Raw genomic sequence first — 26,861 nt, 5'->3', positions numbered from 1 at the left:
ACCGTCATGCTGAAAGAGAGGGTGCTCTAAATGTGGACGAACACTTCGAATTCGAAACTTGATTACCGCACGCTGTTTCTCACGCACCGACACATTACACACGGCCATGTTACACGCTACAGTTCAGATTCCTCCAGCGGCAGATGGCTGCAGGTTAGACGTGAAGAATAAAAATGTAGAATGTTAATAACATTTATTTTATTTGGAGAGCTTTGAAAGCACTCATATACAAAAATCAAAGACATTGCTTTTCAGTACGCCTTCGTACATCTGCATAATATACTCCGCAAGCTACCGTATGGTGCGTGGTGTAGGGTACATTATACCACTACTAATTATTTCTCTTCCTGTTTCCTTAGCAAACACAGCGAAGGAAAAACAACTGTCTGTATGCCTCCCTACGAGTCCTAATTTCTGTAATCTTATTCTGTGGTCTTTACGCGAAGTATACATTGGCGGCAGTAGAGTAGCAATGCAGTCGGCTTCAAATGCCAGTTCTCTAAATTTTTTCAACAGTGTTCCTCGAAAAGAACGTCGCCTTCCCTTCAGGGATTCGCACTGGAGTTCAAAAAAATGGCTCTGAGCACTATGGGACTTAACATCTGTGGTCATCAGTCCCCTAGAACTTAGAACTACTTAAACCGAACTAACCTAAGGACATCACACACATCCATGCCCGAGGCAGGATTCGAACCTGCGACCGTAGCAGTCGCGCGGTTCTCGACTGCGCGCCTAGAACCGCTAGACCACCGCGGCCAGCGCACTGGAGTTCCTAAAGCGTCTATTGCAGACTTATCAAAACTGCTCCTCCACTGGCACTAAGTTGATTAAACACATTTAAGAGTCGCAACGGAATCTCACGCTAATAAGCCATTACAAAAAATGCGAGTAGTACCATTTATTTTGTGTCAAAATCCATATAATATATGTATAATAACTCGAAGTCCTAAGCCTACACATACAATGAAAGTTCCCCAAACAAAATGCTGCAACAGAATAAAAATTTAAGATACGGAGATGTGCCTGTTCTGCCACCCATGAACACCATTCGGGAGGACGACCGTTCAATCCCGCGTCCGGCCATTCCGATTTAGGTTTTCTGTGATTTCCCTAAATCGCTCGCGGCAAATGCCGGGATGGTTCCTTTGAAAGGGCACGGCCGACTTCCTTCCCCATCCTTCCCTAATCCGATGAGACCGATGACCTCGCTGTCTGGTCTCTTCCCCCAAACAACCCAACCAACCCATGAACACCATCTATGTGTAAAACTCTGAAGTGCCGCATTATCATAAATGAGATATTATTCAGCATAAAGCTAAATATTTGCTTGAAACAATATACGTTAACATACTCCGTACATACAGTAATATTTTCCAAAATATAAGCTCCTATGTTGTCTGGGTTTACCTGCCCACTGCTGGGCACGCCCTTGCAGTACACATAATTACATCCGCAGAACGTGAAGCAAAGAGTAAATATACTACGGCTGAGAGTGGTGCGGCTTTTCATAAGACGGCTAGGAGAAACAAAACATAGGATGTTCAAATGGCTCTGAGCACTATGGGACTTAACATCGATGGTCATCAGTCCCCTAGAACTTAGAACTACTTAAACCTAACCAACCTAAGGACATCACACAACACCCAGTCATCACGAGGCAGAGAAAATCCCTGACCCCGCCGGGAATCGAACCCGGGAACCCGGACGTGGGAAGCGAGAACGCTACCGCACGACCACGAGCTGCGGACACAGAGGATGTTCACATGAAACGAAAGCAGCAGAACTTTCATAGCCTATCACCTCCCTTTCCCTAAGGCTCGAATTACAGAGTGTTCAGTTTACAGTGAAATTATGTATGATATTACTGATACCGTTCAATCTGGTAGTGGTATCGGCCTTTTATTTTTATTTATTATTTTTTCATAGAGGGCTAAGGAATTGGTAGGCTGCGGTAGCAGTTGTCCAGCGCTGGACCTGGATATACAAAAGGAGAGTAGTGAGGGCGAACAACAACGAGCAGCGGCCGCAGAGAAAGTCTTGACCCGAACATGGCCCTCTTCCTCCATTCTCCGGCGTGTCCCTGTTGACGTCACATCTCAATGACATACATGTCGCCTTGCCATGTGGCCTTTCATACGCGTGCGCGTCTTCTGCCATCTCAGTTATTTTTACGAAACACTAATACAATACCTAGAATATATATTTTCGAATGTCTATTTAAGATGACAATTCCGTGCTTAGGTACAATATTAATGCGTCTGCCCTGGCAGTCTTCCGTCTGATTCTGAGAGTGACTATATAGTTACGTAAGAAGTTTAATAACGTATACAGGGAAATAAATGCCACCCACAGATTTGCATCAGAAGAACTAAAAACCTCAAAAAATTATCCTACATGATTAAAAAAATAACTTCGCAAGCTCCACGACGCAGTTTTACACAGGAAAGTTGTAACGACAGAAAATTATAGCAAAATGCGTGAAAACCTGTGGAGGATCGACACTTGGTGCAGAGATTGGCAGCTGACACTCAAATTAAATGAATGTAAAGTATTGTGAATGGAAATGGAAATGATCGTATGGCGTCAGTGGCCGGAAGTTCCCAGACGGGAAGTTCGGCTGCCGAGTGCAGGTCTTATTGAGTGCGACGCCACATTGGGCGACTTGCGCGTCGACAATGGGAATGAAATGATGAGGACAGCACAACACCCAGTTCCTGAGGGGAGAAAATCTCCCTCCCCAGCCGGGAATCAAACCCGAGTCCCCGTGCGTGGCAATCCAACGCGCTGACCATTCAGGTAATGGGGCGGACAGTATTGTGAATAAATAGGCAGAAAGGAACAGCAATAACCGTAAAACATTTGGAAGCAACAATCTGCAATTACGTCAAGTAGAACGACTTTATAAAACAACTTGCGGAAAATGCAGATGTCAGACTGAGACTTATTGGAGAATCCTTAGCAAATGTAATTCACGCACGAGAGAGGTAGTTTACAATATCCTGTTCCAAAAGATTTTTGGGTGTTGCTCATCAGGCCGTTAGCCTTACCAGGGAGAATTATTCGAAGCGTTAGAAAAGAGCTTTACAACAGCGCGTTTCGCCATAGGTTCGTTCAGTAAGCGCCGGTACGTCACGAAGATGGTTATCAAACTCAAGTGGCAGCCAATTCTAGAAAGGCGTTGTGCATCACAGCGAGGTTTACTGTTAAAATTCCAGGAGCGAACATTCCAAGAAGGGTTCGGCGACACGTTACTGTATCTCACGTACGTTCTCCTCACGAAACGAACAGGTCGAGCTCATACGGAGGCTTATCGACAATCTTTTCTCCATCGAACATCCGTGACTGAAACTTAAAAAGCCGTAAATCATACAGTTACTCTAAGTACTCTCCCCTACATCCGGACAGATGGCATATGGAGAGTAGAAGTACATACAGATGTATACGGAGGTGACGAAAGTCATGGGACAATGTTATACACATATACAGATGGCGGCAGTATTGCGTACACAAGGTATAAAAGGGCAGTGCATTGGCTCAAATGGCTCTGAGCACTATGGGACTCAACTGCTGAGGTCATTAGTCCCCTAGAACTTAGAACTAGTTAAACCTAACTAACCTAAGGACATCACAAACATCCATGCCCGAGGCAGGATTCGAACCTGCGACCGTAACGGTCTTGCGGTTCCATACTGCAGCGCCTTTAACCGCACGGCTACTTCGGCCGGCGCAGTGCATTGGTGGAGCTGTCATTTGCTCTCAGATTTAGGGCGTGCTTATGGCCGCACGATGGGATTTAACAGACTTTGAACGCAGAATAGTAGTTTAAGTTAGACACGTGGGCCATTCCATTTCGGAAATCGTTAGGGAATTTAATATTCCGCGATCCACAGTGTCAAGAGTGTGGCGAAAATACCAGATTTCATGCGTTACCTCTGACCGTGGACAACGCAGTGGCCGACGGGCTTTACTTAACAACAGAGAGCACCAGCGTTTGCGTAGTCAGTGCTAAAACACAAGCCACCGTAGAAATCAATGTCGGGCGTACGGCGAACCTATCTGTTACGACAGTGTAGCGAAATTTGGCGTTAATGGGCTATGGAAGCAGAGGACGAACGCGAGTGCCGTTGCTAGCAGCACAACATCGTCTGCAGCATCTCTTCTGGGTCCGTGACCATATCGGTTGGACACTAGACAATTGGAAAAGTGTGGTCTAGTGAAAGGAGTCCCGGCTTCAGTTGGTAAGACCTGATGGTAGGGTTCGAGAGTGGCGCAGATCACACGAAGCTGCGGGCTCAAGTTGTCAACAAGGCACTGTACAAGCTGGTTGTGGCTCCATAAAGGTGTGGGCTGTGTTTACATGGAATGGACTAGGTCCTCTGGTCCAGATGAACAGATAATTGACTCGGAATGGTTACCTTCGGCTGCTTGGAGACCATTTGCAGCCATTCATGGACTTCACTTCCCAATCAACAATGAAGTTTTCAAAGATGACAATGCGCCATTTCGCCGGGCCACAAATTTTCGCGATTTATTTGGAGATCCTTCTATACAATTCGAACGAATGATTTTGCCACCCAGATCGCTCGACATGAATCCCATCGAACATTATGGAACATAATCGAGAGTTCAGTTCGTGCAAAAAATCCTGCATCGACAGCACTTTGGCAATTATGGACGGCTCTAGAGGCAGCATGGCTAAATATTTCTTCAGGGGATTTCCAACATCTTTTTGAGTCCATGCCACTTCGAGTTGCTGCACTACACCGGGCACAAGAAGATCTGACACGATATTCGAAGATATCCCATGACGTTTGTCCTCACAGTATAGATTTTGCTTGGGATTGGAATATTTGTTTTTCACTGCTTAGAACTCTAGTGGATTTTGCACTCAAGTTATTTCCAGAAGATACTGCATACTTCCACTTATCGTCTTATATTATAAATAAATCCTTTTTCGTGAATGAAATGCTTAAAAATACGCAAGAAGTGAATACCTTGCGATACTTTTGGAATCGATGCTTTTGTGCCAATGTCCGCAGCTCGTGGTCGTGCGGTAGCGTTCTCGCTTCCCACGCCCGGGTTCCCGGGTTCGATTCCCGGCGGGGTCAGGGATTTTCTCTGCCTCGTGATGACTGGGTGTTGTGTGATGTCCTTAGGTTAGTTAGGTTTAAGTAGTTCTAAGTTCTAGGGGACTGATGACCATAGATGTTAAGTCCCATAGTGCTCAGAGCCATTTGAACAATTTTTTGTGCCAATATTATCGAGTTATCGATGCAATATCAATACGAAATTCGCATTTCATTGGTGCCATAGCATGTGTTCTACCAGTAGATCTCGTCGTTTAATCATGTTAAGCCATACATTTCTTTTCTCCTGAACTGAATTCTGTACTTCTTCGTACGTTACGTGATCTACTCGCCTAAGTTTTGGCACTCTTCTATAGCACCGCATTTCAAGAGCATCTATTCTCTTCTTGTCTGTTCTGGATATTTTGCATGTTTCACTTACGTAAAAGGGTGCACTTCAGACAGATAGCATCAGAAAAGAGTTAGTGATACTTAAATTTATATTCATTGTTAACAAATTCCTGCTTCTGATGAATGTTTTCCTCGCTGTAGCCAGTCTGCATTTTATGTCCTGAGTTACTTTAATGCCAAAATAGCAAAAATCATCCATTATTTTTAATTCCTCAGTTCTTAATCTGAGTCCCCCTTATTCAATTCGATTAAATTATTTTACCATTGTTTTACTTTTGTTGATGTTCATCTCATAATCTCTTTTCAGGACACTATTCATTCCGTTCAACTGCTCTTCCAAGACCTTTTGCTGCCTCTGACAAAAGTACACAGTCATCGGCAAACCTCAAGGTTTTTATTCCTTCTCCAAATGTTTCTTTGATTTCTTTAATGCTTCCTCAGTGTACAGATTGAATAACATCGGGGATAAACTACAACGCTATCTCACCCCCTTGTCAACTACTACTTCTCTTTCACGTCCTTAGATTCTGAGAACTACACTCTCGTTTTCTGTACACATTGTATATAACCTTTCGCTCCCTGTATTTTATCGTTGCCACCTTTAGAATTTCAATGAGTGTATTCAAGTGAACGCTGTCAAAAGCTGCCTCTAAACCTACAAATGCTATAAACGCTGGTTTTTCTATCTTTAACATATCTTCTAAGATACGTCGTTGGGCAGCATTACCTCGCCTGTTCCTACACTTACCCAGAACCAAAAATGACCCTCCCCGAGGTCGGCTTCTACCGGTTTTTCCATTCTTCTATAAATATTTCATGTCAATATTTTGCAATTGTGACTTATTAAATTGATGGTTGGGTAACAGTCACTCCTGTCACCACCTGCTCTCTTTGTAACTGGAATTATCACATTCTTCTTGAAGTCTGAGGGTATTTCGCTTGTCATATATATCTTGCACATTATGTGAAATACTTTTGCCATGACTGGCTCTTCCAAAGTCTGAGGGAATATCGTCTACCCCATAGGCCTTGTTTCGACATATCTTTCAGTGCTCTTTCAGATTCTTCTCGTAACATAGTATCTCCCATCTCATCCTCACCTACATCTTTTTCTCTTTCTATAACATTGCCTTAAAGTTCATTTACTTTGTATAGTTCCTTTATATATTCCTCCTACCTTTCAGCTGCCCCTTCTTTGCTTAATACTGGCTTGTCATCTGATCTCTTGATATTCACACAGTGGTTTCCCTTTTCTCCAAAAGGCAATTCAGTTTTCCTATAGTTGATATCTATCTTTCCCCTTGCTATACACGCTTCTCATACATTCCATTTGTATTGCACCCATTCCTTTTTAGCCATTTTGCACTTTCTGGCAGTCTTATTTGGTAGACGTCTGTTTTCGCTTTCGCCTGCTTCATTTTCTGAATTTTTATATTTTCTTCTTTCATCAGTTAAATTCAGTATCTCCAGCGTAATCCAAGGATATCTACTAGATCTGATGGTATGTGTCTGAAGTGTACCCTTGTACGTAAGTGAAATACGCGAAATATGCAGATCAGACAAGAAGAGAATAGATGCTTTTGAAATGCGGTGCTATAGCAGAATGCCGAAAATTAGGCGAGTAGATCACGTAACTTATTAGGAAGTACAGAATTCAGATCAGGAGAAAAGAAATGTATTACTTAACATGATTAAACGACGAGATCTACTGGTAGATCACATAGTATGGCATCAATGAAATGTGAATTTCGCATTTATATTGCATCGATAACTCGATAATATTGGCACAAAATCATCGATTCCAAAAGTGTCGCAAGGTATTGATTTCTTGTATATTTTTAAGCATTTCATTCACGCAAAAGGATTTATTTATAATATAAGACGATAAGTGGAAGTATGCAGTATCTTCTGGAACTAACTTGAGTGCAAAATCCACTAGAGTTCTAAGCAGTGAAAAACAAATATTCTAATCTCAAGCAAAGTATATACTGAGGGGACAAACGTCAAGGGATATCTTCGAATATCGTGTCGGATCTTCTTGTACCCGATGTAGTGCAGCAACTCGAAGTGGCATGGACTCAAAAAGTCGTTGGACGTCCCCGGAAGAAATACTTAGCCATGCTGCCTCTAAAACCGTCCATAACTGCGAAAGTGTTGCCGATGGAGGATTTTGTGCCCGAAATTAACTCTCGATTAAGTCCCATAATGTTCGATGGGATACATGTCGAGCGATCTGGGTGGCCAAATCATTCGTTCGAATTGTATAGAAGGATCTCCAGATTAATCGCGAAAATTTGTGATCCGGTGAAATGGCGCATTGTCGTCTTTGAAAACATCAATATTGGTTGGGAAGTGAAGTCCATGAATGGCTGAAAATGATCTCCAAGCAGCCGAAAATAACCATTCCGAGTTCAGCTGGACCAGAGGACCTAGCCCACTCCATGCAAATACAGCCCACACCTTTATGGAGCCACCACCAGCTTGTACAGTGCCTTCATTGCTATTTGATCCTATGCTGCCTTCACTCTTTCATCTCTCAAGGATACCACTCGTCTTCTACTGTATTCCCTTCCCCAGCTTCAGTCTTCCTTAAACTTACCCAGATCCCATCTCCTTAATTTCCTATCTTTTGTAATTGCTTAAGCTTTAGCTCACATTTTGTATTCAATAAATTATAGTCAGGATCCATATCTGCCGCTAAAAATGTCTTACAGTTTAAAATCTGGTTTCAAAATCTGTGCTTTACCAATCAGTACGAAGGGTTCCAGTGACTCTAGATCTCGTGCACATATACAGTCATCTTACATGACACTTAAACCAAGTGTTAGCAATGATTAAATTATGCTCTGAGCAAAATACCAGATCGGTTGCTCTGTCATTTCTTTCCTCCAGTTTACATTCTTTTACTAGTTTCCTTCTCCTTCTTCTCTACTGTCGAACTCCAGGCCATATTCAGACTGCTCCCCATGCAACTACTGAAAAGCTGTTGCTCCTCTTTAGCAACAGCATGTTTGTCAGCACTTCACAGACATCTCTCCGTTGTTGCACTTACGATACGATTATATGTATCGTTGAGGCACGCGAGCCAGCCCACTTTGGCAAGGGTCATCGTTCATTGCTGGCAGACAACGATATAGATATCAAATATCGTACAGAATCTGGTATTGGAACATCCCTACTATCCATGCTACCTTCGATTAGCATTCGATGTTGCCAGTAATGCGGATGGGACTAGGTACCGCAACATCATGTTCCACCTTTGTTTAAGGGTAGGAGGTTTCGTGATGTCGTTGGTCAGGTGTTTGGCTAACATGACAACGCGAAAAGGCTACGTGTAGGGGCACTGACCTGCTGTGAGAACAAATATTCTAGACGGAACTGGATGGATGACGTTATGCGTTTGTTTTTTACTTTTAGTGTTCGCTCAGCAAACACTGCAAATGTGCGGTCGTCACAGGTTGTCGCTGCTGTTTCTCCTATATGTCGCTGCTTCATACACTACGGTAGCTGTCGCTTGGTCGGTGCTGTCCTCACGCCCAAAGAGTTTGGCAATCCGGACGAATTAGGTACAATGCGACTCGCTGGAATTCACTTAACTGCACGAGCCCTGCTCGTAGATGTTGTCCTGGAATAACTAAAATGTTTACTTAAGTGTAACGACGATCGCAACAACAGTCCACTCTTTCAGTATATGAAATACTATTGTTAAGAGATAATTACGCTGTTCTTAATTCATACAGAGCGCTAAAGCTCTAACTGAGCTTTACACAACACACCGCTTAACTGCTTTGTATCACCGCCCCATACAGACACCACGTTTCCCTGTTAAGGGTTTAGAGGTGTTCATTTTAAACCAGTGTATATCTACATCGTCTTCCTTCCAAGCATTCTCATTTAAATTCCCAGAGCATTTCTACTACACTTTTGTGTGATCTATGCCGACCTTTTACGATCCTAGCAGCTCGTCGCGAAATTCGAAGTGTGTTGTGATGACTAGTTAATGAGGATTCCAAACACTGGAAGAATTATCTAGAATTGGTCGGATTAGCATCTTTCTGCGATTTCCTTTACAGATGCACTGTATTTCCCCAGATCTCTCTTCCATTCGCCTTCCCTGTTATTGACTTTATGTAATCGTCCGATTCCATATTGGTTCTTTGTATTACTACTAAATACAATAGTTATACAATGGGCCGGTCGTTGTGTCCGAGCGGTTCTAGGCGCTTCAGTCCGGAACCGCGCAGCTGCTACGGTCGCAGGTTCGAATCCTGCCTCGGGCATGGATGTGTGTGATGTCCTTAGGTTAGTTAGGTTTAAGTAGTTCTAAGTCTAGGGGACTGATGACTTCAGATGTTAAGTCCCATAGTGCTAAGAGCAGACCCATTTTTTATGCTCATTACTAACATTGTTATCAGATAATATGAGGTTCTTTCTCTTTTTCATAGAGATTATTATCTGACATTTATCCACATGTATGGAGCTGCTATTCATTACACCAAAGTGGACATCTTTTCGAAATCTTAACATAATGCCTTATGATACTTTCCTGTATACAATAGTATTGTCAGAACAGCCTCTAGTGCTGCTGATTCTGTCTGAAATAGCATTTATGTATATTGAGAACATAAGAAGTCCTAATACGCTTCTTTGGGGTCGCACCCGATGTTTTCTTTTGTGTGCAACATTGGCCGTGCAGTATACCGTACTAGGCTATATTAGTCAAATATTCCTCGATCCAGTCACATATTTGTGACGATTCTCCGTATTTTCTCAGTTGTCTTATGAGGAACTGTATGGAACGTCATTGGAAATCTAGGAAGACGGTATCTACCTCTTCACCTGCAACTATTGTTTGCAACATGTCATGTATGAGTAAAGCAAGCAGACTCGATATCCCGCTACTATATTAATCGAATACCTTGCGCATGGACTGTAGGTGTAATGTAATGGAGTTCATGACGAGTACGAAGACATATTAATTGGAGTTTCCTTGACTCCATTTGGGCACGCAGTAACAAGAGAAGCACCCAATAATGGCAGGAGACGCCTTGTGGCACGCAGCGCACAGTGTCACGGGCGCATGCAGTCTGTGCGTTTCCGGATGTCCTCTACGGTGCGGCGCAGCAGCCGCTGTGCAGTCATATGGCAAATCCCTTTCCAAAGAGGCACACTGGCCCACTTTCCCTGGCACGCTCGGGGTCGGCGCGCGTCCAGTTATACAGTATTTCCTCGCGCGCGTAACCGGAATGCCGCACAATGTTCTCGCCCGCGCTCCCAGGCAGGAACTGCGCACAGCCGATAGTGCGGAAAAATGTAGATGAGATGGTTCGATGAGCCGCACCTGAGAGTCGTAGAACGCAGAACACAGACTATGTGAACAGTGTATGCGTTAGGAAGGATTGGCAACCAGACGTGATATAATTAATCTTACATTGTGCCATTAGCTGGCTTTCGAGCTACCAAACGCTAATCACCGGGTGACGGGTATTGATAGGAGCTTCGCTTTGTAGACAATGTGTAACTAGTTTTTGGGGTTGTTGTGCTTGAGGAGGAAATGAATCTAGATGGAATCCGTCAAACACACACATTTAAGAAATAAATAAGGATCGTTATTAATTTAGCTGCATACGTGTCACAAGGTCCAGTAATTTCGTAAAAATGAACGGTGACCCTCTCAATTACCGCCAGCGCAATGACCCAAACATCTAGATACATTTCATACACGCAAAATAGACAAGAGCAAAAATTTGCGTTGTTGACAAGATAACAAGAAAGAAAAGTTTGAACGGTCTTGGAAATCACCATCAAGAAAAGAATAAAAAAAATTCTAAAATTGCAACATGTGTGTGGTACTTGTAAACTGAACTTTAGAAAATAAGGTGAGGAAAGACACTAGAATTAAATTTCAACAGGGAAATAAGAGTTAAGCGTCTAAAATGAGACTCCTAACAGCTTCGAAAGTAGAACCAGTGAACAGTATAATAGATGAATAAATGACGAGAACATGTAGAAAGAATATGAGCGTGGCCATTACCACTACACCCTATCAAATATGTACCAAATGAAAAGGAAGTCTTGGAAGACCCAAAAAGGGATGACATGAGTAAGGCTGATCCACGGTGACGAAATAAGCGTCACGTCTAATGCCTGAAAGTGAAGATGTCAATCATAGTTTTATACACACTGCTAAATTAGGCTTTAGTACTATGAGTATCGTCACAAGAGCGACTGGGTATCACTTCTTACCAAAACTTCCTCCGTGCAGTTATAAATCCGGCTTCCTCATAATAAGGTACAACCAGAGGAAAACGTTTTATGGGAATATAGGTATATATTACAGCGATACGATCCTAACAGAACGCCTTAAAAATTTCGCAACTGAATGTGATGTCAGTCGGCGTCCCTGTCCCCATTTGCACTGGAATGCTAGACGTGTGAAGGGCCTCATTTTACTCTGCCTCGTGGAAGCGGAACACTGCAATTCTGTAATTGTCCACTTACCTGGCGTCTTCTAACGATGTTCTTGCGCTTACGCAAAAGTAGCACTTACGTCGCAGATCCGTTGTCTTTGAGGCGAAGCTGTGATGTTTACTAGTAACTCGGCTACGGCTCACTAAGCTACTGAATGAAGATTCAGAGTTGACTGGGATGACTATGGCTTTTTACTAATGACACACACAACAGAGAGTCAAACTACTAACAAGAGATATAACAAAACGTACACCTACAAAGTCAGACGTAAAGTATTTCAGATATAACACTTATAGTCCTGGTAAGTTATATACATAGTAGAAACTGCAGTCACGGATTAAATAAAATATTCTAAACTCTGTTCCTCTCTGCACTGCTGATTTCTTAAGATAATTTTATAGACATTGCACAACTCAGATTTTATCGGGCGGCCTCTAGACTGCGAACTATACCGCGCGGCCCGTGAAGCTAAACTGAACTCAGCAGCCCGAATCACTTGGCTCGGTGCGTAATTTTGGCGGGAGTGATAACGCACGAAGCGCTGCGTCTGCATATCGTAATTATAATGTTATTAAAATGGCTTTAAAAATGAAATCTGAATGGAGTGTATGACAGCTTACTATTGCTTGGATAGCTGGTATCACTATCAGTTAAATCTGAATTATATTTTTTAAAAATATTAATAAATGAAAGTTAGAGAATTGGCGCGCTTGTCCAAAGGCAATCCCTACTTTTCCTGTTGTTGCAGCCAGTCATATTATCCCATTAGTTGCAGCAATTTCATTCACATGGAATTGGTATGTGTTGTATCATCTGTTGTCTGCACCTCACTCCACTTCTTACATCATATATCAGCTAACACATTCTATCTCAACTACGTTGAGAAGCTTGGAATTCAATATTATGTCTCCCAGAGCCGGAAATGTTACAATAGGATGGGACTAAAGCAGTCGCATGCCGATGTCTGTTAAAGCTACATCTCCTTAAGGAGTCACCATAATGATTTGTATTCTACACCGCAAGTGGTGGTATATCGGTAACAGTAATGGACTTGCATTCGAAAGGACAGCGATTCAGATTCTCGGACGGCCGTCCAAATTTAAGTTTCTAGTATTTTCCGTAAATAGCTTAAGGCAAACAGAGGAACGGCGGCTTTCAAACCGACACCGCCGATGTCATTCCCCGTTCATCCCCCAACCATGCTTGTGTTCCGATTTCAGTGTCGTCATCGCTAAAGTGACGTTAAACCCTAACTTTACTTCTTTTTAAAAAAATACATATATATCCTAAAGTCAGTATACAGAGTATTCATCAAATATTACATAACTACATCTGTACTCCGTAAGTCATCAACATTCGTATTCCACCCCCAAGTGACACGCGCTGCTTTAAGAGTGTCAGCATGTCATGACATCGAAACAAACAGGTTTTTAATGTATCCCAGGAAAGTAGCGTTCAAACAGTTTACATGAGACCCCAAATTCAGCGATACTCATTCCAAGATGAGCCTCACAAGCTACTCTGCTCTCTACGAAATTCCAGACTTGTGCAGTGGGCAACATGTCAAAGGTCCAAGGGATATCTGTTGTGCGGATGAACCGAATAGCAGTGTTCATAGTCCCAGAGGCTGCACACAAGCTCGGAATGGACAAATATGTGGCTGGCGACCTTTCTGAAAGAACTATTAATATCACCATCTGCAATCCGTAAGTCATCTTACGGCCTACATTTTGTGGTAGGGGATGCATCTCTTTCACTTGAATTATCACTCCCCCCCTCCCCTTTTTTTTTATTCCTGCCGCGGATGATATACAAAGAGGTATCGCCAATCGTACCTTCTGTATAGCCCAAATTTCATTAATGATATCATCGCCGTTGCTAAGCGAGGTGTAAATATCTTCCGCTTGGAGTCAATTATTGGGAAAATCGCGAGCAACTTAAATTATTATTTTCGGTGGAGGATTTGATTTATCGGAATACAGCACCGGGAATAATTGAAAAAAGACAAAATTTCAGGTTCTACAATATCAGAGATGCACATGTAATTGTTGAGAGTACTTGCAATTCTTGGAAGCCAAAATCGCGCGCAAGACTCCATGGTGCCCTATACCATGACGCCAGAAGTACATTCCGCGTAAATATAGTCACGCTGGAGACTTTTCTGAGATGTGGTAATAGGTTGAGGCGACCAAACTGAATTCAAGGGATCATTTCATAGTTGAGATATGAGCAAGGCGGTTACAATGAAAAACGGATTGCCTGCATATCCGTAGGAAGCCCACCATCAACAGATGCTTTACTAAGAACAGTGTTTTATTTTCGTCTTCTACTATTGGACGGTGCCGCGAGTTATTTATAAGTTATTCCAAAGTCGTAACAAACCACATAAATGTCGTATTAATTCACATAAATCCAATTGACGAAGGAAGTTTAAATCTTTGGAACACGTAACGGAAATAAAACAAATTGTGACTGGTAAGAGTAAACTTGTTTTTCAAATCGAAAGAGACAGATCACCAAACTCTTACGGCAAAATACGTGACGAAAATTGTCTTCTGAAAACACTACTGACGGAAAGGCCAAGTGGAAGATTTCCGCAAAAGATACTCCGTCCAATGGCAAACCAGAATGTAAAGCGAAACGATTCTCCCTTCCAGTATTAGCGTATGACGAAATAATACCAACTAATTACAAAAACTATTGATTTCCATACTGAGTTGTCCTGTTGTGCTTTTATTTGCGGTACGAGGGAGAATAAATTAATAATCATCGGAATTCACAAGTACCCGGAGATGGTAACATGAGAAGGCGCTGCTAAGAATGTATCTTACCGATTTTGAACCAGTCATACACTGCAAAAGTCTGCCGTCTACTCAGCATTTAGAAGATTTGTTGCGGCGACAGATGGGAGGGGCAGGTTTGAGACAATTCAAGCACTCAATGTTTCGCATGTTTTTCGGAACCCGAGCATTCACGAGAGGTGTAAGGATAGGGACACAACAAAATGTCTGTCACCCTTTGCTGACGTCACATGTCATTGCGGTTTGATGCTTTCAGCGCCTAGAAGTTTTGTAAATGTTATCACCAGTCTATTTTGAATAACGAAGATTACGTACAAGACGAATATCATTGGTTTTAATATGTTCATTGTACAATTCAGCAAACTTTTTAGACGCATCTTGAACGTATCCAAAACACAGTCGCTCCGAGAATAATGATCGTAATAAGCTATGAACTGCAATTGTAAATAATTGCCGTTACATAGCGTATTGTGAGCGTCTCATGTTGTTTGAACTTCTGACCGAAGACTGGTTTGATGCAGATCTCCACGCTAGTCTGCCTTGTACAAGCCTCTTCCTCTCTGCATAACTACTGCAGCCTGCACGTACGTGATCCTACTTACTGTATTCAAACATTGGTCTCCCTGTACAATTTCCCCTCGCCCTCCCATTACCAAATTGAGGATTCTTTGACGCTTCGTGATGCGTCCTGTCAACCGATCCCTTCTTTTAGTTAGTTTGTGCCGTAACTTCCTTTTTTCTTCAATTCGGTTACTACCTCATTCTAATTTTCTGTGGCATAACACTTCAAAACGCACTATTCCCTTCTTGTCTGAATAGTTTATTGTCCACGTTTCACTTCCATTAAAGGCTACGTTCTAGACAAATACCTTCAGAAACGGTCTCCTGACACTTAAATTTATATCCGATGTTAAAAAATTTCTCTTTGTCGTAAATTATTTTCTTGTTACTGCTAGTCTACTTTCTATATCTCTTTTACTTCGGCCGTCATCACTTATTTTGCTGCCAAATAGCGAAACTCTTCTACTGCTTTTAGTGTCTCATAGCCTGATGTAATTCCGTAAGCATTGGCTAATTTAAGAGAAAATCTAGTGTCTAACGCGCTGCTTCCCGAGCGGGAAGGCGTTCCGGTTCCCGGCACGAATCCGCCCGGCGGATCAGTGTCGAGGTCCGGTGTGCCGGCCAGCCCGTGGATGGTTTTTAAGGCGGTTTTCCATCTACCCCGGCGAATGCGGGCTGATTCCCCTTATTCCACTTCAGTTATATTACGTCGGCGATTGTTGCGCAAACACTTTCCCCACGTACGTGTACACCATAATTACTCTAACACGCAAACAGTGAGGTTACACTCGTCTGGTGTGAGACGTTACCGGGGGGCGGTGGGAGGGGGGGGGGGGGGGGGGGGTCCACTGGGGGCTTGGGGGCCGAACCGCACAGTGACCCTGACCCTGGTGTTCAGGTTATAGCGTCTTTTCAAGATAGTATCAATTCCGTTCAGCTGCACTTCTGAAGCTATTGCTGTCACTGACAGAATCAGTGTCATTGTCAATCCTCAAAGGTTTCCCTATTCTTCCTGAACTTAAGTTCCTCCTCCACATTTTTCTTTAGTTTCCTTAACTGCTTGCTCAATGTACATATTGAATAATATCTGGGTAGGCTACAACCCTTCTGAACTATGTATTATCTTTCATGTCCTTCGACTCTTATAACTGCAATCTGGGCGTAAAATTATTGTGATATTTGACCTACTCACTGTGATCTACGTGACGTATATTATAACATCGAACGTGTAACGAAAAAAATAATGTTTAGGAAGAGAACACATAAGTGAACCTCTTGAAATAAATTATTGTCATTCTTAGATCAGGAACTGTGTTTCCATTTCTTGCTACAACCATTCTTGTACTAGTGGGTATGTTCCATTTGTAAGCCACTGCACACGTATTTGGAGAAAAAGAGTTCAAGTCCACACACCCTCATTGTGTTTTCTGTAGTCTTTCGAATAATCTAGGAGAATGACAGGATCATTACTTACGCTAGGACACTGCCGTTTAATTTTCTTATACCCTGTGATGAATCGTTGCATATTTACACGTCTAGGTTATCTAACAGATATTTAGGCCGTGCCGCTCTTGGGAAAGCTGGCGTGGAGTAGAGCAAGGTGAACGGCTGCCGTTTCAGCCTGCGGGTGGACTACGATAATCAGCAGACAAATGCTGATGGGGAACAAGAAAGACTAGTGTAAACAATGATAAATGGGGAATGCTGTATATGTTTACCTCCTTAGAGTGGTGCTGGCGGACAATACAAATACTAAGAAGTATAGTTACCCTCTCTAAGGCCAACTAAAACCTCATTCCGTAATGGTAGCACTTAGAGACAAAATGTACCGGTTATACATTGTTTTGACATTCTTAGCGTTATTTTACATGCTATGCGCTCAGGTCCTTTGACGACGAGATGCTTCTTTTCATGGTAAAATGCCTTGCTGCCATGTCCGTTTAACCTGTGTGGAGAATGCCATGCCCGTCACCTATCTGTGAATCGTAGAAGCCTTTTACTGTGTGTTTTTCCATTCGAAATACATGTTTGCTGTAAACTACGTGGCCAAAAGTCACGGGACTGGTTGTCCAATTTGAAGATGTGCCGCGTAGGCGGCGTATGGCGCCTGATTAGCCACGACGTCTGCGCGGTGCATTCGGAACAAGCTGGGTGTAATTTTTGAAGATTTTAAAGGTGCAGTGAACATGGCAGCACGTCGCGAGTTAACGGACTTCGAACGTGGCGTGATAAACGGTGCAAGTCACATAGGTTATAGAGTATTGCAGATCACACAAGAACTTTGATTCGAGAGGTCAGTTGCGTCTAGGGTGGGTTTTCAATATCGCAAAGACAGTGTTCTCAAATTCCAAAACCGACCCGTAGGACGACCACGAGAGTGCAACGAACGGACGTCATGTCGCTCCCGCAGAGCCGTCGACGGTCTACTGTGACTCAGGTCTGCGCCGAATAGAATGGTGGGCGTCAGGAACCCATTTATGCCAGGACTGTACGGAAATAACACACGCGTTCGGGAAGAGCGAGATTGAAATCCCCGTCCACATACTCAAATTTAGGTTTTCCGTCGTTCCCTGGAAAGTATGCCATGAATTTCCGTTTACATCATCGTACAATATGAAGATGAGTTTCGTGTCTGATGAAAGCGTTGCCGAAGAGACGTTATATCCGATTCGTCTTTTTTAGCTTTCGAATAAGCGGGTGTAATTTTTGAAGACTGGAGGCGACTGCAATGAGTTTCAGACTGGCTAACTGTCTTTATTGATAATCACGCTAACTAAACTGATACATTATTTCAATTTTTATCTCCGCTTACGCATATTTACCTCTGTATTTTAAATCTGCAAGCGTATTGCAGCTAATACTTGTATTATTAACCTCCTCCCTCTTTCTGTTTCAGACAATAATGTTTCACGAACAAAGCTACCGTTTGCACTCTTGTCTACACTGAGGTGACGAGATATGGGATGCCTCCTAATATCGTGTCGGACCTCCTTTTGCTCGGCGTAGTGCAGCAACTCGAAATGGCGTGGACTCAACAAGCCGTTGGAAGTCCTCTGCAGAATTATTGAGCCATGATACCTCTAGCGCCGTCCATAAGTGCGAAAGTGTTGCCGGTGCAGGATCTTGTGCACGAACTGACCTCTCGATTATGTTCCGCAAATGATCGATGGGATTCATGTCGGGCGATCTGGCAGGTCAAATCATTCGCCTGAATCGTCCAAAATGTTCTTCAAATGAATCGCAACAATTATGGCCCGATGGCAGGGTGCACTGTCATTCATAAAAATGCCATCGTTGTTTCGGAACATGACTCCCACGAATGGCTGCAAATGGTCTCTAAGTAGCCGAACATAACCATATCCAGTCAATGATCTGTTCAGTTGGACCAGATGACCCAGTCCACACCATGTAAACACAGCCCAGACCACTGTAGAGCCACCACCAGCTTGCACAGTGCCGTGCTGAAAACTTGGGCCGATGGCTTCGTGGGGTCTGCGCCAAACTCTAATCCTGCCATCAGGTCTTAGCAACTTAAGTCGGGACTCATGTGACTAGACCACTGGTTTCCATTCGTCTAAGGTCCTGCCGATATGGTCACGGGCCCAGGAGAAATGCTGCAGGCGATGTCGTGCTATTAACAAAGACATTCAAGTCGGTCGCCTGCTGCTATAGCGCATAATGCCAAATTTCGCCGCTCTATCCTAACGGATACGTTCGTCGTACATCCCACATTCATTTCTGCGGTTGTTTCAAGCAGTGCTGTTATTCTCGGCACACTCTTGACACTGTGGATCACGGAATATTTAATTCCCTAACGATTAACGGCGTACGCATTTCACGTGTAGTGGATCATGAAAGAAGCTGCCTCGAAAGATCGTAAATATTGCGGTATGACAGCTGATGGGCTGTACCGTAGCTAATATTAGGAATAATCATAATGGTAGATCCTTGAACTGCCTGCACTGGTAATCTATGAAACTAAACGGGCTTTTGTCAAACCAAGCTTTGGTAGGAGTAGGTATTAAGACTGAATAAGTATAATTCTGTGTTGCCTAACGCATGTAGACGATGATTCATCGGCAAAGATAGACTGCGCAGTAGAGTGTCATGGAGAGGGACCCAAGGATCCACATAGTTGATACTGGGAGTACACAATATATAGCAACCTAAAAGCTACCATTATGATTAGGAATAATCATAATGGTAGATCCTTGAACTGCCTGCACTGGTAATCTATGAAACTAAACGGGCTTTTGTCAAACCAAGCTTTGGTAGGAGTAGGTATTAAGACTGAATAAGTATAATTCTGTGTTGCCTAACGCATGTAGACGATGATTCATCGGCAAAGATAGACTGCGCAGTAGAGTGTCATGGAGAGGGACCCAAGGATCCACATAGTTGATACTGGGAGTACACAATATATAGCAACCTAAAAGCTGTAAAAACTCCTCCGGAAACGGCTGAAAAGTGTGTAAAATGGAGATATAGGAGCCACAAATCACACCTGGTCACTCGTCAGAACAAAATGGAAGTAAAACGAAAGCTGTCTACAAGAATACAAACTGCATCTTTTTGTTTAGATGAACTAGAGAGGCCCCCAGATAATCTTACACCGGGAATAAATGGCAATTTTGTTATTAAAACATTATAGCACAGTACTGGTGTATTCACACGTCTTGAATGAACTTTCTGTTCACTGACTACATACTCGAGTTCGAAGCTGAAGGACGAAATTAACTTCCACATGTTGTGCCACTGCCAAGTATCATAGCGCGATCAAGTCGGCCGCGGTGGCCGTGCGGTTCTAGGCACTTCAGTCCGGAACCGCGTGACTGCTACGGTCGCAGGTTCGAATCCTGTCTCGGGCATGGATGTGTGTGATGTCCTTAGGTTAGTTAGGTTTAAGTAGTTCTAAGTTCTAGGAGACTGATGACCTCAGATCTTGAGTCCCACAGTACTCAGAGCCATTTGAACCATAGCGGCCGCCAGAGTGGCCGAGCGGTTCTAGACGCTACAGTCTGGAACCGCGCGACCGCTACGGTCGTAGGTTCGAGGTTCGAATCCTGCCTCGGGCATGGATGTGTGTGACGTCCTTAGGTTAGTTAGGTTTGAGTAGTTCTAAGTTCTAGGGGACTGATGACCTGAGAAGTTAAGTCCCATAGTGCTCAGAGCCATTTGAACCATTTTTTGAACCATAGCGCGATCAAACTTGAACCACACATAGAAAGAAATACTGCAGTTTAGTACAGAAGGTAACAGAAGCAAATACGCAATGAGACGGATATAAATGACACGTTTATTCAAAGACAGTAATTAAACTAAAGTCACCGCGATTCATGATGGTACCACGGACACTGCAAAAGGCGGGACATTGTTCTTAATGGTGTAATGGGGTATGTCATCGCCACAGACAGGAACGCACGATCTGCAACGTGCTTTAAGGTGTCCAAAAGTTTGTAAGGAGTTCTTGTGGTAGGATGTTTCATTCCTCCGTCAGTGCAGTTGACAAGTGCACATGTCGACACATGCAGTACGCCTCCTGAAAACGTGCTCGATGGGATTTAAGGCGGGGGAAACAGGAGACCAGTCCATTCGTCGGAATCCATCTCGTTTCAAGAGCTCCTCCATCTGCGCTGTTCGATGTGTCAGCCATAAAAATGAAGTCAGAGCGGAATGCGTCCCTTAAAAGATGCACGTGGGGAAGGAGTACAATGTCACAGTAACTTTGACCGGTGAGTGTTCGGTGTTCAGACTTTCGAAGTCAGAACGCCCACGTGAGGTTATGTCTCCCTGCTCCACAACACCTCAACCAACAAAACGATGTTTGACAATGTTACTGGGTGTATTACGTGTTCCCACTTCTCGCCATATGTGGCTACGTCCAGAATCACAGCGCAGACTGGGTCTGCTCTCATCCGAGAAGAGCACGCTAACCCAGTCCTCTGTGATCCAGACCCCAAGCTACTGCCACCATCACAAATCTTTGAATGCGCTACGCTCACGTTGTTGTTCTTGTTGTGATCTTCAGTCCTGAGACTGTTTTGATGCAGCTCTCCATGCTATTCTATCCTGTGCAAGCTTCTTCATCTCCCAGTACCTACTGCAACCTACATCCTTCTAAATCTGCTTAGTGTATTCATCTCTTGGTCTCCCTCTACGATTTTTACCCTCCACGCTGCCCTCCAATATTAAATTGGTCATCCCTTGATGCCTCAGAATATGTCCTACCAACCGATCCCTTCTTCTAGTCAAATTGTGCCACAAACTTCTCCCCAATCCTATTCAATACCTCTTCATTAGTTATGCGATCTACCCAACTAATCTTCAGCATTCTTCTGTAGCACCACATTTCGAAAGCTTCTATTCTCTTCTTGTCCAAACTATTTATCGTCCATGTTTCACTTCCATAAACGGCTACACTCCATACAAATACTTTCAGAAACGACTTCCTGACACTTAAATCGATACTCGATGTTAACAAATTTCTCTTCTTCAGAAACGCTTTCCTTGCCACTGCCAGTCTACATTTTATATCCTCTCTACTTCGACCATCATCAGTTATTTTGCTCCCCAAATAGCAAAACTCATTTACTATTTTAAGTGTCTCATTTCCTAATCTAATTCCCTCAGCATCACCCGACTTCATTCGACTACAGTCCATTATCCTCGTTTTGCTTTTGTTGATGTTCATGTTATATCCTCCTTTCAAGACACTGTCCATTCCATTCAACTGCTCTTCCAAGTCCTTTGCTGTCTCTGAGAATTACAATGTCATCGGCGAACCTGAAAGTTTTTATTTATTCTCCATGGATTTTAATACCTACACGCTCACGGGTCAGCGCTATTGCGACACTGCACTCCTACCCCATATGCGTCTTTTCGGGGGTGCACTCGGCCCTGGCCTCGTTTTCTTAAATGACAATGCGCGACCCCATCGATCAGCGCAGGTGGAGGAGCTCTTGGAACGAGAGGATGTTCGATGAACAGACTGGCTTGGCCGTTCCATAGACTCAAATCCCATCGAGCATGTGTGGGATGCGTTGAGGAGACGTATTGCAGCAAACGTCCATCCAACAGTTAACTGCGCTAATGGAGGAATGTATCTCCTTGCCAACCTTGTGGCCACCATGGGAGTACGTTGCATTGCATGCATTCTCGTCCATAGTGATCACAAAGCCTATTAAGAACCATGTCTCACCATTTGTAATGTCCAGAGGACCATTATGAATCGCGCTGACTTCAGTGTAATTATTGTCTTCGAATAAAAGTGTCATTTCTGTTCGTCTCATTGTTTATTTCGTTCAGTTATCTTTTGTACTATATTGCAGCAGTTTCATCGAGCTACATGGTAGTGACACATCGTGCGAAAGCTACTTTCGTCCTTCAGTTTTGCACACCAGTATAGTTCCAAGCACGCATACTGCTTACTGCTGCAGGCTAATCGTGTACAAGGAATCAGGTTATACATACCTCGTAATGTTAGGTACATATTAGTTACCACAACAAATCCTGGAGTTCAGGAAAACTGATAAAAATGACAAAGCATTCGAGTATGGATTGAAAGCAATGGAACGAAACTTGCATGTTATTCTAAGATACATTATTTTTCAACAGTTGGTGGCAGTGCTATACGTAGATACAATCGAAAAAATATATCTGTGTGTGAATGCTACTGTATTGCGCAACTGACTCTGCAAAGATCTCTGCGTATCACGAGACTAATGACGAAGATAAAAAAATCTACATATAATCTACGGAGTGCAGCCACTGTATCAGTGCGACAACTGAATTACCCTGGAGTAACCCCCGCTAGCGTGGCGTATTTATTACCTTAGGGACAGTGGATTCAGAGATGACTGACGAATAACAGCTGCAGAAGTCAAGAAGGAGCAAAAAAAAAACGGTTACAAATATTATGTCTAGATTAGAATTGCAGTCTTATAGGCTAAGGTCAAGACGACAGAGCTTGTCCATTGCTACGTAAACGCCCCTGGACAGTCCTAAAAACCGATAACCCACGCGTCAAATTGAGAAATTAAGAAATTAACACATCGGATGCTGAAACTGCCAGCTTTCTCTGTAAACTAAATGTTTGTGGATGAACTACACTTCGTCGTTCAGAGCAAAAGTACGTCTGTCAGACCTCCGTTTGGATGCAGTGCACCAACACATTTAGTTGAAAGTACACCGAATGACACACGAGAACAAAGGGAATACACTATAATAAAGCACAATTGCAAACTGAACAATATCGGATGACGGCTAAAGAAATTACGCGTCCACAATGCCAACAAATCGAGTGTAAAAACTGAAATACCGCAGAATGTAGGAAAGATCAGTTGCCAGAGAGTGGACTTCAATGTAGAATGTAGAGTAACTGGAATAACGTATGACAAAAGAATGTGAATAACTCCCGAGACACTAAAAGCAGTCTCCCGAAACTGACGCGAAACCATCACATTCACAAATTTCGAAATGATGAGCATCACACTTTCACTTTATTGTTAATCGCCATCCACTAGCGAGTGGCAGAACACAAACGTTATAGTATAAAAGACTGATACGTCATAAGCATCGTCACTGTGGGAAATATAAGTAACAGCGATGCCAACACCTCTTGCGGAAAACTGCCGCACTTTCAACAATGGATTGCGCTCCGGAAGCACGTTGAGTCTGCAGCGTTCTTTACAACGCCGCCGCTGTTAATTGTCCCATTGTACCGTAGCCTTCCGGGGTCAGTGCTCAACAGCTTGGGTAAGTTCGCGCGTCTGTGTGCCCTAACGGCCCCACGGAACAGTCCGGTGAAGTGCGGATCGCAGCGGAAAGAGTTCCCGTTACACATGTCCCTTTACGGCGCTTGCACGCTCGCCTTTCGATCGTAGCGAAATGTGTGCGTGTGTGTGTGTGTGTGTGTGTGTGTGTGTGTGTGTGTGTGTGTGAGTCGAGGGAGATGACGTAGGGCTCCTGACTCGCCATATGCTTCCAGCAGTATAAAACGACGGTATTAGATAATTTCCCGTATATTCTTTACTTACAAGCAATGATTACCACTATGCAACATACATTTTGCATATTGTTTCAGATATATTCGTGAGAGGACAGAATCTCTGGGAGACCAGTCAACTGAAAAACGATAAACTAAAGCAGATGCATATTAACGTGTCGCAGTTCCTTAGGTCCTGTCGACGTACTGTGCAACTAACTTGATAGTGACTTTCTAAGTATCACATATGAACGGCTTGTCCTATTCCCCTCCTGGATGGAACGAGGAAATTAAAATGTTCAAGCTGTTTCTAACGTACACGTTGGGCAAAATAAAACTGATCCGAAAAAAGTTTATAGGACTGACTGGGAACTGCTTATTACACAAAGCGCTTGAAACCGTGATTTCGATGTACCAGTCGGTTAGTGTCACATGTCTGCTCATGCGTATATCCCGCATGCTCTGTCCCGATTGCTTCGCTGTGTTATTACGTTTAAATGAGAGGAGCAGATGTGTTTCGTGACCGTTCAATGCAAAACAGAAGTGCGCGTCTTCATTGTCGAATGTTATGCGAAGCACAATTCTCAGAAAACATGTGCGGAGGCTGTTTGTGCAAGATTGGAAGTGTTATGGCAAAACCTGCAGCGAAGTTTGCAATGAAAAATGGCTCGAAACGGGCTTTGTGGCGAATAAAAACTGTAACTATGCGAAGAGAGATCGAATCCCTGGAAACTTTGCACTAGTGAAGGAGAGCCTGGAACAAAGACCGACGAAATCTCACCTCCATTTATCTGGCAAGTGGGAATTAAGAGATCAGCGTGTCGAAACATTATCAAAAAGGACCTGCATCAGTATCCTTACAAATTTAATGTTGCGTTGGAATTACAGCGTCAAGACGAACCTTCGAGTGCTGAGTTCTGCCGACGGTTTCTCAGTGAAGTGGAATTAGTTTTCCATTTCTTTATATGAGACCTGGTTCAACCTGATCTCACTGAACATACGCCATTTTGCGTCGGAAAATCACCATCAGTAGTTTGAAGAGCCGTTGCATAATCTGAAGGTTTGTGTTTGGTGCTCAACGTTTAGTGTCAGCATCGTAACACGATTTTTTCACCAAAGTGATAATGCTAATCGGCATGTCCAGAAATAGTTTAATGACGTACATAAGTGTATTAACTCACACGAAGATGAAGTACTGTATAAATGTTTTCAGCAAGACGGAGTAACAAAATTTAAGGGTCAAGTGTGTAAACGTGTATATTTCTATTGTTTATTGTCAAATCACAATTTATGAAAGATGTTTATATATTATTAATACGATTAAGTAGGAATAATTAATATTCGTCATGTTGGAAATAATTGTGATAGCAGGGAATGTTTGCACCAAAGTATTGTTGACAAGAGAGACCGCAAATTCATATAATTTTAAAAAGGGCGGGAGAGACCGCGTATGGATACATTTTAAGAAAAGAGCGGGAAAGACCGCGCATTGATACATTTTGTAATGGTAGCAGGGATTGTCTGCACCAGAAAGCATTGTTGGCAGGAGAAACGGCACTTTAGCGTTCGTAGGAAGTCAGTAGTAAGCGAGAAGTGAAGCGAGTCGGTAGCAGGTCTGAAGCGACAGGTTGAGAGGAGCGGTGTGCCTGCCAGCCACCAGCTATGATTTACAAGAGATTATAAACGGATGTACAGACACATCAGCTAACTATTATAATAAGAGGAACTAATATTATTGAATTAATTTTTTGAGAAACTCAAGACTACTGAAGGTATGTTTGCGCATTGCTAGTTGTAAGATTATTGTAAAAAGTAAGTCCCATTTGAACGTTTGTAAAATCATTTCATTCAGAATATAATTAAATTTTGCCAGCAATATTGCGTTTCTAATTATAATCTATCCCAAAAACCATCGACGTAAAACTCTGCAAAATTTTATTGTTGTCAAGAAAAAGTTTAACTATGAATTACGTAACTTCAGTCAAATTAATTAAAGAATAACGTCAGCTTTGCTATTAAACAATAACGTCAGCTTTGGTAATAAATACAGCCACTTATTATGAAAGCCCACCAACAGCTAATAGAGTATAGTAAAACAGAGTAAGTATATTCATGTCGCAGTTTGATGTAGCAGTCAGATGGCGATCCAGTAACAGTAAAAAAGGTAAGGAACAGTTTTGGGTTATTGCAGATAACGACTGAGGGCCACGAAGACGACACATTCTATGTTTCGTCGAAATAATTAGAAAATCACTTTTAATAAGCAGCAATTAAATTTGTATGCGAAGATAGAGAAAGAGAATAAATTTCAAAGGGAAGATTTCATTTGTTATTATTAAGCAAGAGATAGAAATCCTAAGGGAAGGTTTCATAGTTTATTGTTAAAGGGAATGTTATCATTAACACAAGAGGTAAAGAGGAGACGGGAAGGTTTCAAGTGTACTCAAAGAATCCTTACACGCTGGAAAGGCTGCAGGAGGACTCTGAAAACGCTGTTGCCTTTATCCCTCAACGCAGATCTGCGCGGCGGCAGTTTGATAAATCGAGCACAGCGCTGCATCGACGTCA

General features: G+C 42.9%; 1 protein-coding gene across 2 annotated transcripts in view; it reads right to left on the bottom strand.

Annotated features, from left to right (window-relative positions):
* The window catches only part of LOC126470408 (pancreatic triacylglycerol lipase-like), a 472,913-nt gene that overhangs the window by 393,731 nt on the left and 52,321 nt on the right, over positions 1-26,861 (bottom strand). Inside the window, exon 1 of one of the 2 annotated variants that reach the window (XM_050098259.1) lies at positions 11,979-12,035. The exons of the other annotated variant lie outside the window; for it this stretch is intronic. The gene's annotated coding sequence lies outside the window, so the exon portion shown is untranslated. Of the gene's footprint in view, positions 1-11,978; positions 12,036-26,861 lie in introns of those variants that run through there. 2 annotated transcript variants of the gene reach the window in all.

Source organism: Schistocerca serialis, chromosome 3 (assembly GCF_023864345.2).
Source record: "Schistocerca serialis cubense isolate TAMUIC-IGC-003099 chromosome 3, iqSchSeri2.2, whole genome shotgun sequence".
Taxonomy (NCBI): Eukaryota; Metazoa; Arthropoda; class Insecta; order Orthoptera; family Acrididae; genus Schistocerca; species Schistocerca serialis.
The sequence above is the reverse complement of the archived record's forward strand: the minus strand, read 5'-3'. Positions and strand labels throughout refer to the sequence as shown.